Source organism: Stegostoma tigrinum, chromosome 21 (assembly GCF_030684315.1).
Source record: "Stegostoma tigrinum isolate sSteTig4 chromosome 21, sSteTig4.hap1, whole genome shotgun sequence".
NCBI lineage: Eukaryota > Metazoa > Chordata > Chondrichthyes > Orectolobiformes > Stegostomatidae > Stegostoma > Stegostoma tigrinum.
The window spans coordinates 18,097,347-18,112,495 of record NC_081374.1 but is presented as its reverse complement, the minus strand read 5'-3'; positions in this window follow the sequence as shown (position 1 = coordinate 18,112,495).

The window sequence follows — 15,149 nt, the reverse complement described above, 5'->3', positions numbered from 1 at the left end:
AACAAATTAAGGAAGAGAGATCATAACAATTTATCCAGGTGATGGTGTCAAAACAGGACAGGGGGGAAGATTTCAGCTGTAGAACAGTGTGTTGGGGGTCACATGTAGCATGACGAGCCCAGGATCATGGTTGAGGCCGTCTTTATCAGTATGGAACTTGGCTATCAGTTTTGTTCAGCAATTCTGCGTTGTGTATCCCAAAGGCCATCTTGGAGTTGATTAGCCAAAGGTTGGAAACTGAGCGTCCTTGACCACTGAAGTGTTCACTGACTGGGAAGGAACATTTTCTGTCTGGGGGTTGTTGCATGATGGTTAGTCATCTGATGACTCAGCGTCTGCATGATCTGACCATTATACCATGCCTCGAGGCATCCTTGCCTGCAGTGTGCGAGATAGACAACATTGGCCGAATCATATCAGTATCTGCTGTGTTTGTGGCAGGTAGTGTTCTCATGCCTGATGGTAGTATCCACGTCAATGCCTTGACAACTCTGCAAGACATGTCAGGGTAATGTTATGTAGTGTTTTGCTCGATGTTCTCCTGAAGGCTGAGTAGTATGCTGTGAACGATGGTTTGTTTAAGGTTTGGTGTTTGTTTGAAGGCGCGAAGTGGAGGTGTAGGAGAGATGCTAGTCATCATTGACAGGCTGCGAAGAACATGATGTAGTTTCTACTCCGGGGAAGCACTGAGCGATGAAGGATACTCTAGTGGTCGTATCCTGTGCCTCTTCTGAGGAAGCCATTGCAGTTTCTTGCTGTGGCACGTTGGAACTGGCGATCGATGAGTTGAGCATCACATCCCATTCTTATGAGGGCATCCTTCAAAATCTTTTGGCGTTGTCTCGTTCCTGCTCATCTGAGCAGATCCTCTGTATGAGCAGGGCTTATCCATTGGGAATGGCTTCTTTAATATGATGTTAGGATGCAAGCTAGAGAAGACCAGCATCGTGGGGATACCTGTAGGCTTGTGGTAGGGTAAAGTACAAAAGGTGTCTGTCTTTGAAGATGTGTGTGTTGAAGAAAGAGATTGATTCTGAACGGTAGCCAGTGGTAAGTCTGATTGTGCGATGAAACTTGTTGACAGCACTCTGTAGTGGTTTCAATGATTCCTGCCATGAGTCTAAAGGAAGAAAATGTTGTCAATGTACCTCATGTATAGCATTGGTCAGAGGTCCTGCACAACAAAGAAGTCTTGCTCGACCGTGTAAATGAAAATTTTGGCATATTGGAGTGCTCATTTGGTTCCTGTGGCTGTTCTGTGTGAATGAAGAACTGAAGGTGAAGATGTTGTGGTCGAGGATGAAATGAAGAGTTGTAGAATGGTGTCTGGAAATTAGCACTTGTTATTAAGTAACGATGCTGTTGCAGTGATGCCATTGGTATGGGGGATGCTGGTGTAGAGTGCCGAAGCATCCGTTTTGATGAGGAATGTTCCTGGTTTGATTGGTCTGTGGGTGCTGAGTTTCTGTAAGAAATCTGCAGTGTTGAGACAGGGATTCCTTGTACAGTGGGTTTCAAAATGCCTACCACGTAGCCAGAGAGGTTCTCACACTGGGTCCCATTGCCTGATACGATGGGATGTCCAAGTGTGTGGACTTTGTTTATATTCAGAAGACAGTAAAAGTCTCTTACCTGACAAGTACGGGTGATGAGTGTGCATGGGATACTCAGAAGATCTGGATCAAAGGTCTTGATCGTTCTGTTCAGTGGATGGATTGTTTTTTGCTTGGATGGTGAGGTTGGTTTCTGTAGTGTTAGTGGTTGTTCAGTGTTGGAGCTGCATTCATCCTGGCCAGTGGAGAGTTTTTTCATCTCACGTCTGTGTTGTGTCCTGTAGATGATAGGCAAACTTTTGAGGAGCCAGGAGATGAGTGACTCTCTGCTGAACTCCATCTCTGACCTGATCTTGTGGTATAGTTTTTATGTGGCTGATACAGTTGAATTCATCTGTCCATGGCAGTTTTAGCAGTAGAGATCATCATACAAGCCTGGAGATGAAGTCCCACCTTCATATTGAAGATATCCTACATTGTGTTGTGTGACAGTATCATTGTGCTAAAGGGGTTGGACTTCAAACAGATCTAGCAACTCAGCTGGTCATCCATATGCATTCAGACCATTAGCAACAGTGCAATTGTGCTCAACGCAACCAGACATGTGCTTCATTCTACTAATAACTCGAGGCAAGGGCTAAATCCTTGCTCATGAAACGTGTTGGAGGACATGCTTACAATTGAGATGTCACTTGTGTGCTAAACAGCATACGCAGTAATACATTAACCCTTTCCACTGCCTCTTTGAAACACCGCAACAAGTTTGTTAAACAGAATTTCCCCTTCGGAATCCAATGCTTGATTTTTGTAAACAACCAATCTTTTTCCCATTTCTATAAACTTTATCACAAATAACTGTTCCAACAAGTTTCCCACTATTGAAGTTAAACTGACAGGTGAGTAGTTGCTGGGCTTGTCATTTGAGCCTTTATTTGGACAATAGCTGCAATTCTCCAGTGATCTGGTACTTTCTCTGAGTCTTGAGAGAATGGCAGTGCCCCTCAAATTTTCACTAACTTTCTTCAAAGTTCCTTCAATATCCTGAGATGCATCACACCCAGTCCTAGTTTCTTCTGAATTTTTAAGTTTTAATAGCTTATCGATCACTTTCCCTTTATTAAATTTTGAAACCATATAGTGACAGAGTATCCACCTCTGTCACTGTGGCCTGAGTTGTATTTACCTCTTTGGTAAAGACAGATGCAAAGTATTGACTTAACGTGCCAACTGTAACTTTCTTCCCCTTTTTCATCATGAATTGGCCCAACTCGTTGCACTACCCTATTACAACTATCACCTGTAGGAAACTTTGGGATTCTCCTTTATGTTAGTTATTTCTAATAATCCATATTTGCTTTTCTACTATGCTTTTCCACCTCTCCTCTGAACCATCTGTATTTCACTTTGTTCTCAACTGTATTTGCAATCTGATATCTGTTGTAAGTACACTTTGCTTCTTTAAACAGTATATTTCCTTTATCATCCAAGGAACTCTACCCCCTTGTTTTGAGGGAATACACCTTTATTGTACCCGACCAATCTCTTCTTTGAAAATAGTCAATTTCTCAACTTTTGTAGTTTTTTTTTCTGACAACCTTTCATGCCAGTCCATCTGGTCCAGCTATGTTCTTAGCCCATTGAAGTAGGGTCTTCCCCTAGTTTATTATTCTTACTCTGGATTACCTATTACAATAGGTAATCATCTTAATCTGAAGATACAATGATTACTGTGCCCACTCCCTTTCCTAGCCCTGTCCATTGACATTTGATCTTTTTGGCCCACCTAATTTCTCAAAACTTGATCCAGCAATGCATCTTTTTATGTTGGTCTGGGCACAAACTGCTGTAAGAAATATTCCTTAACATAGTCTAAGAACGCATAGACACTAACACTATCTTAGCTCGTATTCAGATTATTAAAGACTTCAGTTATACTCCATTTGTAATGGTGTCTCCCTGTAATATCCCTGCAGATTTGTTGCTCATATACTTGACACTAGTTAATGGTCTATAAACTGCGCAAAACAATGTAATTACATTCCTTTGTTGTTCCACAGTTCTAGCCAAATTGTTTTTGCCCTTGAACCATTGGAGATGTCCTATTTGTCCGGCACGTTTTCTATCTTTTCTGAACACCCAAAAATCTTTAACACCCAATCTTGACTTTCTTTGAGCTAGGTCTCTGTTATTGCCACAATGTCACATCAGTTTGCACCTGTAACTTCTCAATCCAATTGACCACATTCCATGCAAATAAAGGACAAGGAATTTTAACTTGAAATTGTTGAAGTCAGTATTGCCTCTGGAGGGCTCTGATGTGTCTAGTTGAGTGATGATGTCCTGCTTAATTAACTAACAGTTTCATTGGAATGGTAGGAACCCAGGGAAAGAAAAGATTCTCTTGTTCCTTGTTCTGTACTGATGCTTTTTTGTCAAAGGTTTCACTATATTTGACTCCAATATTCTCTCCGCAAGTCTGCTTTTGTTTTTATTCGTTTCTGGTTTGTAGACTTCACTATCTGGGCTGGGATATATTCACCACTCATTGAGAATCGGGAGAAGACGGTGATGAGTTGCCTTCTTGAACTGCAGCAGTGTTTGCAGTACAAGAACTCCCACAATGCTGTTAGGGACGAAGTTGATTACTCCATAAAGAAGATTCCTTCAAATTAGCCATAAATTTACATTTCACGGTTTGCACCTGAGTTGTTTTGTCTTGCTTTCTTGATTTTGGTAAGTCATACTTATCTTTTGTATTCCGTCAGAGGGAAGAACATACTTGACCTCATCCTGATCATTCTGCCGACTGCAGAATCTTTTGTCCGCAGTATCAGTAAGAGTAACCACCGCACAGCCCTTGTGGATACAAAGTCCTACCTTCACATTGAGAATACTTTCCTCTGTGTTGTGTGGCGCTATCAATGTGCTAAATGGGACAGATTTTGAATAGATCTAATGACTCAATTGGGCATCCATGAGGTGCTGTGGGCTATTGACAGCAGACAAATTGTTCTCCAATGCAATCTGCAACCTCAAAACCCAGCATATGCCCCACCCAACCGTTACCATCAAGCCAGGGGATCAATCCTGGTTCAATAGAAAGTGCAAGAGGGCATGCCAGGAGCAGCACCAGGCATACCGAAAAATGAGATATCAAACTGAAGAACTGGTACCAAACAGAACTATTTGTGTGCCAAACAGCATAAGCAGCAAGTGATAAACAGAGCTAAGTGAACCCACAAACAATGGGCCAGTCTTAAGCTCTACAGTCCTGTCAAATCCAATCATGAATGGTGGTGGAGTGTCTGTAAATATTCCCTTTTTTAATGATGCAAGAGACCAGCACTGAATCCCCTGAATCAGCAATTTGTGGGTGTTACCATTGACCAGAATCTCAACTGGACTCACCACATAAAGACAGTAGCTACAAGAGTAGGTCAGAGGTTATGAATACTGTGGCAAGCAGCTGACCTCTCGACTCAACAAAACCTGCCCATCATCTACAAGACAAGTCAGAAGTGTGATGGAATACTTCCCATTTGCCTGGATGGGTGCAATTCCAACAAAACTCAAGAAGCTTGGTACCATCCAGACAAAATTGCCCGCTGGATTGGCACCACATCCACAAGCATACATGCTCTCTGCCACCGATGCTCAGTAGCAGAAGTGTGTACTATCTCCAAGCTGCACTGCAGAAGTTCACCAAAGATCCTCAGACAGCATCTTTCAAATCAACAACCACTTCCATCCAGAACAACAAAGACAGCAGATACAGGGGAACACCAACACCTTCAAGTTCCATTCCAAGTAACTCACCATTGTGACTTAGAAACTTATCACCATTCCTCCACAGATATCCAGATCATTGATATTTTTATGCCATTTAAAATGGAAAGAAGTGTCTTTTCATGGCCAGCATCTCAAATATGTACTAGCACACATTCTTCGAAGTCAAAATACTCACTAATTATCAGCATCAATGATGAGGCCAAAAATATTTCAATCTTATTAAATTTGAAATGGAAGTTTGGTTGAGTCTAACAGCTTCAGTAGGAATGTCATTTTAAATGGAGGTGTAACCGTAGCTGTAACATAACAATGGTTTACCAACAACTACTTACATTTAAAGTGCAATGAAGGTAGATGGTGATGTAATGGTGATGGTGATCTGACTGTATTGATGATGAAGAGCCCTAGAATAACACTTTAGGTACATGGATTCAAATCTCACCATGACAGCTGGTGAAATGTAAATTCAATTAATAATTAATTGAAAACTAGAATAAAAAGTGCACTTGTCAGTGGTGATTGTTGTCTAAATCTATCCTTCAGAAGAGTATATTTGCCCTCCTGGCCTACATGTCATTTCAGACCTACAGCAATGTGGTTGAGTCTTAACTGGTCCCAGAAATGGCTCTAGCAAACCACTCAGTTCAAGGGCAATTAAGGATAGGCACAAATGCTAGCTCTGCCATGCCTCATGAAAGAACACACACAAAAAGACAAATGCAATGAGACTACACAAGTTCCCTTTCAGAAAATGTATAGAATCTTCAGACAGGCAAGAAAAGATGATGTGGTGACTAAAAGATTGTTGAAGAGATGGAGTTTGCAGAGACTTTACAGAAGAACAGAAAGGCAAAGGGATCTCAGAGAGAGGGAGAAAAACAGTTCTTGGACTTTTTTTGTTGAGTTGAAGTGTCGCAGATAGATTTATAATAAAAGAAGAAATTTTTGAACAAACTCGGCAAGTCTGGCAGGACTTGTGTCAAGAAAACAGATTCCACATTTTGGGTCGAGTGACTGTCTCTCAAAATAGCCTTGAAGAAGGGTCAGTGGACCAGAAACATTGACTTTGCTTTCTCTCCAGTGGCCATTCTTTATAGACCTGAAATGGTAACTCTGCTTTCTCTGCAAAGATGCTGCCAGATCTGCTGAGTCTCAACAGCAATTTCTGTTTTTATTTCAGGTTTCCACCATCCACAGTTCTTTGTTGTCTTTTTGTTATGAACAGATTTTGGTTTGTGATTCTTTATGATCAAATTCTTTTAATATGCGAGATGTGTGTGTGTTCTTATTCTCCGAATAATTTGTCCTAATTTAAAGAATCCACAAAGACTTGCTGCTGGAATTATATATTATTACATACCCACTTTAAAGGTTTAAAGAAAACGCACCTCAATTGCACAACTCACGCACAATACCACACACGGATGAAAGAAAGTACAATGATTATTTGAATTTATTCTATCTTCCTTCATAGAAAGCCTGTAGTTTCTTAGACAAGTGCAAGTTTTAACTAGTATGACCATCTTGTAAAAGCAGAAAATTCTGTCTAAGCAACCAGACTTCTTTTGGTTGGACTTTTTGAAGATTGTTTAAGAGATGAACTTAAAGTGGGAACAGGTTGTGTCTGGAGAGGGAAGCGTACTTCTCCCACTTTATGGTATAGTTCTTCATTAATTTGGCTGTACTTGCAGTTAGATCAATTATTGCCAGGTGGTCTGTCAGCCACAAAACAGCTTCTGCTGTTATTTTAAAAGTAGACATTAGGCTTGTTTGTCCATGTGAATTTTTACAAACCTAAATCTTCTTCAAAATGAGCTGCTGAGTTAGCCTATTGGATATGTGTCGTGGTTTTCACATCCTAAATGCTTGAGACAGTCAAAGTCTTTGTGTTCAGGTGAGGGTCCCATCACAGTACAATGAAAGAGTGATGGGATCCATTTCGTATTTACCTTATGCCATTCAGATTTAATGTCACTTTTGTCAGGGTGGAGAGGAAAGCGGCGGGAGCTAATACATTTCAGTATTTTTTTGTTCAGGGATGTGTCAATTTCACAGACAGCTGCTGATTATTTGCTTGAGTTTCAAAACTGCCCAAACGTCTCAGAATAAATTCAGCTACCTTTACGGATTTTGTGTTCTCTCTTTTAGAATATAGTCTTAAAATTTTTGACATCTTCATGTCTGCAATGGTCATGCCAAAGTGAAGAAGAATGCAGAAGAGTCTGGAACCAAAGGAGCAAAATTTTGGGGAATAGGATAAAATGATCAATAAAGGTGTGGTAAGGCCACACAGTGGTCAACAGATAAAAGCCTGCATTTACAGCTTAGATCTTTGGGAATGAGTATATTTTGGTCAGTGAGTGTTGGGGTGATGAATTCTGTATGAGAAAGGGTATGTATCACAGATTTTTAGACAACATAGACAAAAGGAGGTGGTGGCCAGCCAGGGTTAATTGTGTAAAGGGAAAATACTGTGGATCCTTGAAATCTGAAACAAACATAGAGCATGTGGGAATAACTCAGCAGGCTCGATAACATCTGTGGAGAGAGAAACTGAATTAATGTTTCACCTGGCACTTCTGACCCCTCTGAATTCTGACCAAGAGCCATACCAGACTTGAAAAGTTAACTCTGTTTCATGCTCCATAGATGCTGCCAGGCCTGCTGGGCTTTCCCAGCATTCTCTGTACTTGTTTTCAGATTAGTTGAAGATTGAAATGCATGCACAAGAATTTCAATGTTTAAGGAAGTGATATTATAAAGGGAGTTGACGGGTGATATCTCTGGATCTCTGGGCATGGCATATGAAGTTCAGTTTAGTTGGTTCATTTACCTGGGTTGCAGTTTAAAAGAGTATTAGAATGTAAGGATGAAAAAGGAGATGTAGTGTGTCTAGAACCAAGTATTAAGAAGGAAATGAGTACTCGACTGGACTTTCATAACTAAACAACAAATCAATTTAAAAGGAATGATATGTAGATAATTTTTTTTAAAATGCAGAAATAGCAAATTTGAACTAATGGTTTTGTATCTCTCCTTTTACAGTTCCCTGTTTGAATCCTACACTGAAACTGTGCAAGTTGAAATCACATTCTTTATGGCTGTTGTTATGATGCATTCTCAACCCTTTGACCTCAGTGATGCTGCCGACCACACTATTCACTTTTAATAACATTGCTCTGCTGTGCAGCTAGATTTGGCTGTCCCTAGTCCTATTCCCTCAGTTTCACCTGAGCAGTCCCCTGAATGTTCACCTATCGATATTTCCTTCCCTTAGCTATGTTCGTCCATTTGCCAATTTCATCTGAATACATGGAGTCAACACTATGGACGATGATAATACTCAGCTAATCCTCATTGTCTCCTTTGCAGGTCATTTCCTGAGCTAATTTTAATACCATTACCAAAGAAGGGCTTCAGTGTTGGGGTAGCATTTAATCTCATGGGACAGTGTCAGATAGGGGGCTCTGCTGTCTTCCTGTCTCTATCCCAATTACGTACCTCACTGGAGGGCTTTAAATGCAATTAATGCCCACCAAAAGGCGTCTTCACACCGCAGTCAGTATTTAACTACTGGCAAGTAGGGCAATTATCATGAAGGAGACATAACAACCCCATCCCACCAAATAACCTGTGACCTGGCGTCCCTCACTGGGCAATGATGGTAGTTACTGTTTTTCTTGTGTTGGTACTGCCCACAATAAACAGTTGCCAACCTCTGACTGGCTGGCAGCTGTCAGGTGGGGAAGCTGAAATTTTGACCCTGGTATCCTTGACTCTGGGGACAGCCTATTGTTCGTCACCTGAGGCACTTACCATAGACGCGCCTTTCCCAAAGCAGGCAATGTGGGTCTCTTGCCAAGTCCCCAGCTGGCAGACCGAAACCCTGTCACTTCGATTTAACACTAACCTTTGTCTTCATCAATTTGGCTGACATTTGATTGTGCATAAGTTGCAGTTTTTCTCTTTGCCCCGCTTTGTCTCCACTTACAAACATTTACTCCCAGTTCCCATGCTTTTCACATTTAATATTCATATCCCTGTTTTTGATTTTTTTTCCTGATGGGTAAGCCTCAGCGGCATAACGGCTGTTGTTACATGAAATAATGTTTGAAGCTGATTTCTTAACAGCTTTTAAATGGGAAGTAGTCATAGGATGAACTCTGTAAGACGGAGGCTTTCTGTCACAACATATCTATGCCAGTAGAATACAAGAAGATAAAAAGTCTAGAAGATGGATAGGGAAGAAATGAATGTAATTAAGTGAATGAATTATTCAAGAGAAAAAGTATAGATGGATTGAATTACAGCCATGATGGTGTAGTAATAATGTCACTGGACTACTAAACCTAGGCTAATATTCAGGGGTAACAAAGTGTGGAGCTGGATGAGCACAGCAGGCCAAGCAGCATCTCAGGGCACAAAAGCTGACGTTTCGGGCCTAGAGATACTGCTTGGCCTGCTGTGTTCATCCAGCTCCACACTTTGTTATCTTAGATTCTCCAGCGTCTGCAGTTCCCATTATCATTAATATTCAGGGGTTGCTGGTTCAAATCTCACCAAGGTGAATGGTTGGGATTAAATTGACTTAATAAAGCTGGGATGTGGTAGTTATCGTTGATTGTTGTGAACACTGACTTGGTTCACTAATGTCCATTAAGAAAGGAAATTTCCCATCCTTATCTGCTACCACATGTGACTTCAAACTCACAAAAAAGGCTGCCTTTTAACTGCACCCTTAAATAGTCTAGAAAGCTACTCAGTTTATAGGCAATTACAAATGGGCAACAAATGCTGCCTTTGCTGGTGAACTCACTGAAGTTATAAGTTTCAAAGAAAGACCAATATTTCTTTGACCCTCAATTGTTGCACTCATTAGCACCCGCTTTTTTTTCCAGGTGCATTCAAGTGAGATTGAAAGGATACTTGAGTATAGCTTTACATTGGCAAAATTTGTACACATTGGCCACACTTTCAGATTGTGCCCAAACATAAACCTTTGGACAGGGAAAAACTTGCCATTCTCTTAATATTTGATCCATTTACAAAGACCATGACAATGTTTATTTGGAAAGTGGGTGGTCGTCACCTAATCCTAAAATTGCAGTGCGTTGTGAAACTGAAAACTTACATAAAGTACCATTGCAACAAGTGTTATGGGCCAGACCTAACCCCCTCAAATCATGTCAAGGAGGTAGCCTAGACCCCAGCTTTTCTTATTTTAAGGGTAAGTGCCAGGCATTGTGTTCTGGGTATAATTCGATTGGTCAAACTATTAGTCTTGAAGCAAAACACACTTTATTCATGCACTACAGTTAAAATACAGACGAAATAAAAAGAAAAGAAATGGCTTAACTGTTAGACTATCAAAATACTTACCAAAATAATAAACTACTCATTAAATGTTCCAAAACAGTGACATCTCATAAGCACATTCTTGGCAAAGGCAAATCCAGTAAAATAGATTGTCTCACATGCAATTCTAGCAGCAGAAAGAAAAACCAAGATTTTAGCTGTAGTAAAGAGAGTGAGATGTGGCATTTTTCACAACCCAAACAGCTGCTGAATGCTAAACTAAAAACCCTGGTTCTGTCGGAGCTTGACTCCACCCATTAAGGCTACCTCTATTATTCCAACTTTAGAAAAAAAAAACCTAGGTCTCTCAAGCTCTTTACTTTATTGGCATGAAGCAGACTGCTCTGTACGTCTGTCTCAATCTTCCTTCATAAAAGAACAGTCAAAACAGCCCCTTAAAGCCATAGTATCATCACACCAGGTAGTTGGATAATTGACACTTTATTGATGAAATACATAGAAACAACATTCTACAGATTGACTTACAGTCAGTAGGAACAGATACATGATTGTGTTTCAGTGGTTTCAGCGACATTTGATTATACCAGAAATAAGAGTAGAAAATTCTACAAATACTCACAGCTCTGGCAACATCTATGGAGATTTAAAAAAGGAGTTAACTTTAGAGTAGAGTATGATTCTTTTTCAGAACTGAAAGGGACTGAAAAAGTATTATTTTTGCTGTTGACAAAGGGGAAGGAGGAGTGAGTGGAACAGATCGTAAGAGTGCCCAGAGCAAAAAGGTATTGCCAGTGCTAATAATGGTAAAGGAGAATAGAAATGTAAAATTAGTGGAAATGGAGGTTTGAAAGGGCAAAAACTGATCCACTCTGCTGAGAACAAAGTCTACAAGACATGGTCATTGTTGGGCTGCTGTAAGACAAATGGAGGACAGAGGTCATACCTTGAAGCCATGGAGCCTAATTTGTAGGCTGCCTATGTAAAAATGACATCTTGTTTATTCAGCTTGCATTGAGCTTCATTGGAGCCTTCAGCAGGCTCAGGATTGAAATGTTAGTATGGAAGCAAGGTGGGTTATTAAAATCGTAAGCATACACAGCAAGTATATCAGTGAGCTGTAATGTAAGTAGATTTTTTTTGAAGGGCTTTAAGAACAGAAAATAAAACAAAATTGCAGATACTGGATGTATGAAATGGAAGCACAAAAGTTGGATTAGCACAATGGTCAGGCAGTATCAGTGGGAGATATAAATAAATTGATGTCACAAGTGTCAGAACTGAGAGATTAAAAGAGATTATAGCATTAATAACTTCATCCACATTGGTGAGATGAAATTCCAATTTAACTTTCTGGCCTGTTTTCAACACAACTATAAGTTTCTTGTTGCTGTGCCTTCAAATCCTCTCCCTAATCTATCTGAGGCTCTCTGTTTAATATTCTACATTGAAGTTCAATGCAAATAAAAGAAGTAGCACTGTACCTTTCCATTAGACGCTTTGTAGTCTCTGAGTGTAATATTGACACTCACTGTGTCTCCCCGTTTCTCTAACAGAAAGTACTAATGTTGAGAGACAATGATAATTGCAGTGATTCTAGGGGATGGGGAAATAAATGTAGTGGTTTGTGGTATGAACTGTTCATCAGAACACCATATTGGTGATTGGTCTGCTGCTCTCTTTTACTGAATTCTGCTCCACTTTATCATGTTACCATTTCTACACTCAGCAGCTCTGGCAGTCTATGTGGACAGAGATGTTCCACAGAAGCTGCTAGACCTGCTGCATTTTTCTAGCATTTTCTGTGTTTGCTTCAGATTTCTAGCATCCACATTGCTATTTGCTTTTATCCCTCATCTCGTTTCCATCTCCTCAGTTGTTCATTTGTTTTGTGTATCTTGTAAAGGTCTTTAACTTCTTCTGATTTCTATCATTAAGACTTACTGTCTTATCCGTTACAGCTTCATCACGATTACATGTTTCCACTTAAGCACTTCTGTCATCTGTTTTATTCAGTTCCTCTTTAAATGCCAGTTGTCTGTAACATCTTCCACTGCTGAGGTAGGGTCTGCACTTGAAATGTTAACTTGTCTGGAAATATATTCTCAGTGACCAGCAGATAGATGTAGAAAAAACTGTCTTATTAACAAAGAAAATCTTGTCCACAACGTTTTTTGCATAATCTGCCATATTTTCTGATAATATTGCCAGGACATTTCATTTCATTGGCACATTTCGTTAACTAGAAAACTACTTTTAATTCATCAGAAATTGCAAAACCATCCAAAATGCAACCTGCTTCAATTTTTAACGATATTTTTAGAACCACTTCAAAAACATGACTTGATTTTGAAACTCTTCAAACATCTGACAGTCTCTTCTGAACATTCGATAATTTTCATTTTTCTCTAGCTGATGATCTTGCAACTACCATAGAATCCCTACAGTGTGGAAAAGGCCATTCAGCCCGTCAAGTCTATACCAACCCTCCAAAGAACACCCACCCAGGCCCACTCCCCCACCCTATCCCTGCAACCCTACATTTCCCATGGTTAATTCACCTAACCTATATATCCCTGGACAATTTAGAATGTCCAATCCACCTAACTTGCACATCTTTGGATTGTGGGATGAAATCGGAGAACCTGAAGGGACAATTACAGGGCCAATTTGCAAACTCCACTCAGACAGTCACCCGAGGGTGGAATCAAGCCTTGTATTGTAGCGCTGTGAGGTAGCAGTGCTAACCATTGAGTCACCATGCCACCTTATATCAGGAATAGAAAAGCTCCAATATCATTCAGAGCGACTCATGGATATATGGGATGGTAGCACAATATTCGTGTAATGATGGCTACTCGTTGATTGGCATAGCAATCCATATTTGCCTGGACAATGGAATGTAGAACAAGAATGCACCTGTGTGCAAAGGCACTTAAGTATAAGATCAGAATTTGCTTTTATCGAATATTACAGCTGGAGTTGGGAAAGTTGATTCTTCATATTTTAGTATCTTAATATGGTTTGCAGTCAATTGTATTAACATAATTATGCAAAATTTTCTGATATGAAATGAGGGAGGCACTACCTGCACAAGCTAAAGTTTTCGCTCTGCTGCATTTGTTGTTTGTCTATGATAAATTTTCTTTTTTAAAGGATTGTTAGAGTTGCATCAGGCATCAAGTTGATGCTGAGTGGGAGTAGTCTTCCCACGAGGATGAGGACAATGGGGATGAGGAGATCCTCCTTGACCATGATAGAGCTCATAAGTGTCAGTCTCTGTAAACCCAACAGGACCTGATTGAAATCCGGCTGCAGCAGCTGAGAGCTGTGCTCAAATAACCAAAGGCTCATCACTGGTTATGATACCAGCGTTTGATTTGCGTGTGAGGGTGAACTACAGACTGCTGTGGTTTTTTTTGTGTTCCCTTTTGGCGGCAGTAAATAAATGCCCCTGTTTAAAATTACCCAATTGCTTCTTTCTTTGTTATGTTCCTCTACTGAACAATGACCAGATGCAGTTTTGCAGTGGGCATTGGGGGGCAGAGTGGTAGTGACATTTCGATTGGATGTAACTACAGAGGGTAAACTGTGTGGCATGGTGGATAAACAGTGGCAAGGTTCAGAGAATGGCGTCATATGTACAATGGAGTGTCAGCTATTTGCTGTCTGCTGTGATCAGCTATGCGCTGTGAGCAGTGTTGCGTTGTGGCTGTTGTGCCATTACACTGCTGATGAGGGCCAAACGGGGAATAACACTTGTCTGGTTGCATGTCAACTGTTCAAAATGGCACAGGCAGAAGGGATGCTGGTGTTTATGTGGCGATCCAATGGAAATCAGGAGGGCAAAAAAGAGACATGAGATAGCTTTGGCAAATAGGAATAAGGAGAATCTTAATGGATTCTACAAATATTAAGGACAAAAGAGTAACTAGGGAGAGAGTTGGGCCTCTTAAAGATCAACAAGGCTATCTATGAGTGGAACCACTGGAGATGGGGGAGATAGTAAATGAGTATTTAGCATCAGTGTTAGATGTGTTAAAATGCATAAAGGTGGATAACTCCCCAACCTTTGATCAAATGTACCATAGAACTCTGTGAGAAGATAGGGAAGTGATTGTTGGGCCTCTTGCTGGGATATTTTATAATCAATAGCTGCAGGTGATGTGCCGGAACATTGGACGTTGGCTAATGTGATGCCACTATTTAAGAAAAGTGGTAAGGAAAAGTCAGGGAGCTATAGACCGGTGAACGTGACATCAGTGGTGGGCAAGTTGTTGGAGGGAACCCTGAGGGACAGGATTTACATGTATTTGAAAAGGCAAGGACTGGTTAGGAATAGTTAACATGGCCTTGCAAATGTCAAATTTATTGAGTTTTTTGAAGCAATAACAAGGAGGAATGGTGGACATGATCTACATGGATTTAAATAAGGTATTCAACAAGGTTCCTCATGGCAGACTAGTTAGCAAGGTTGGTGCCCATGCAATACAG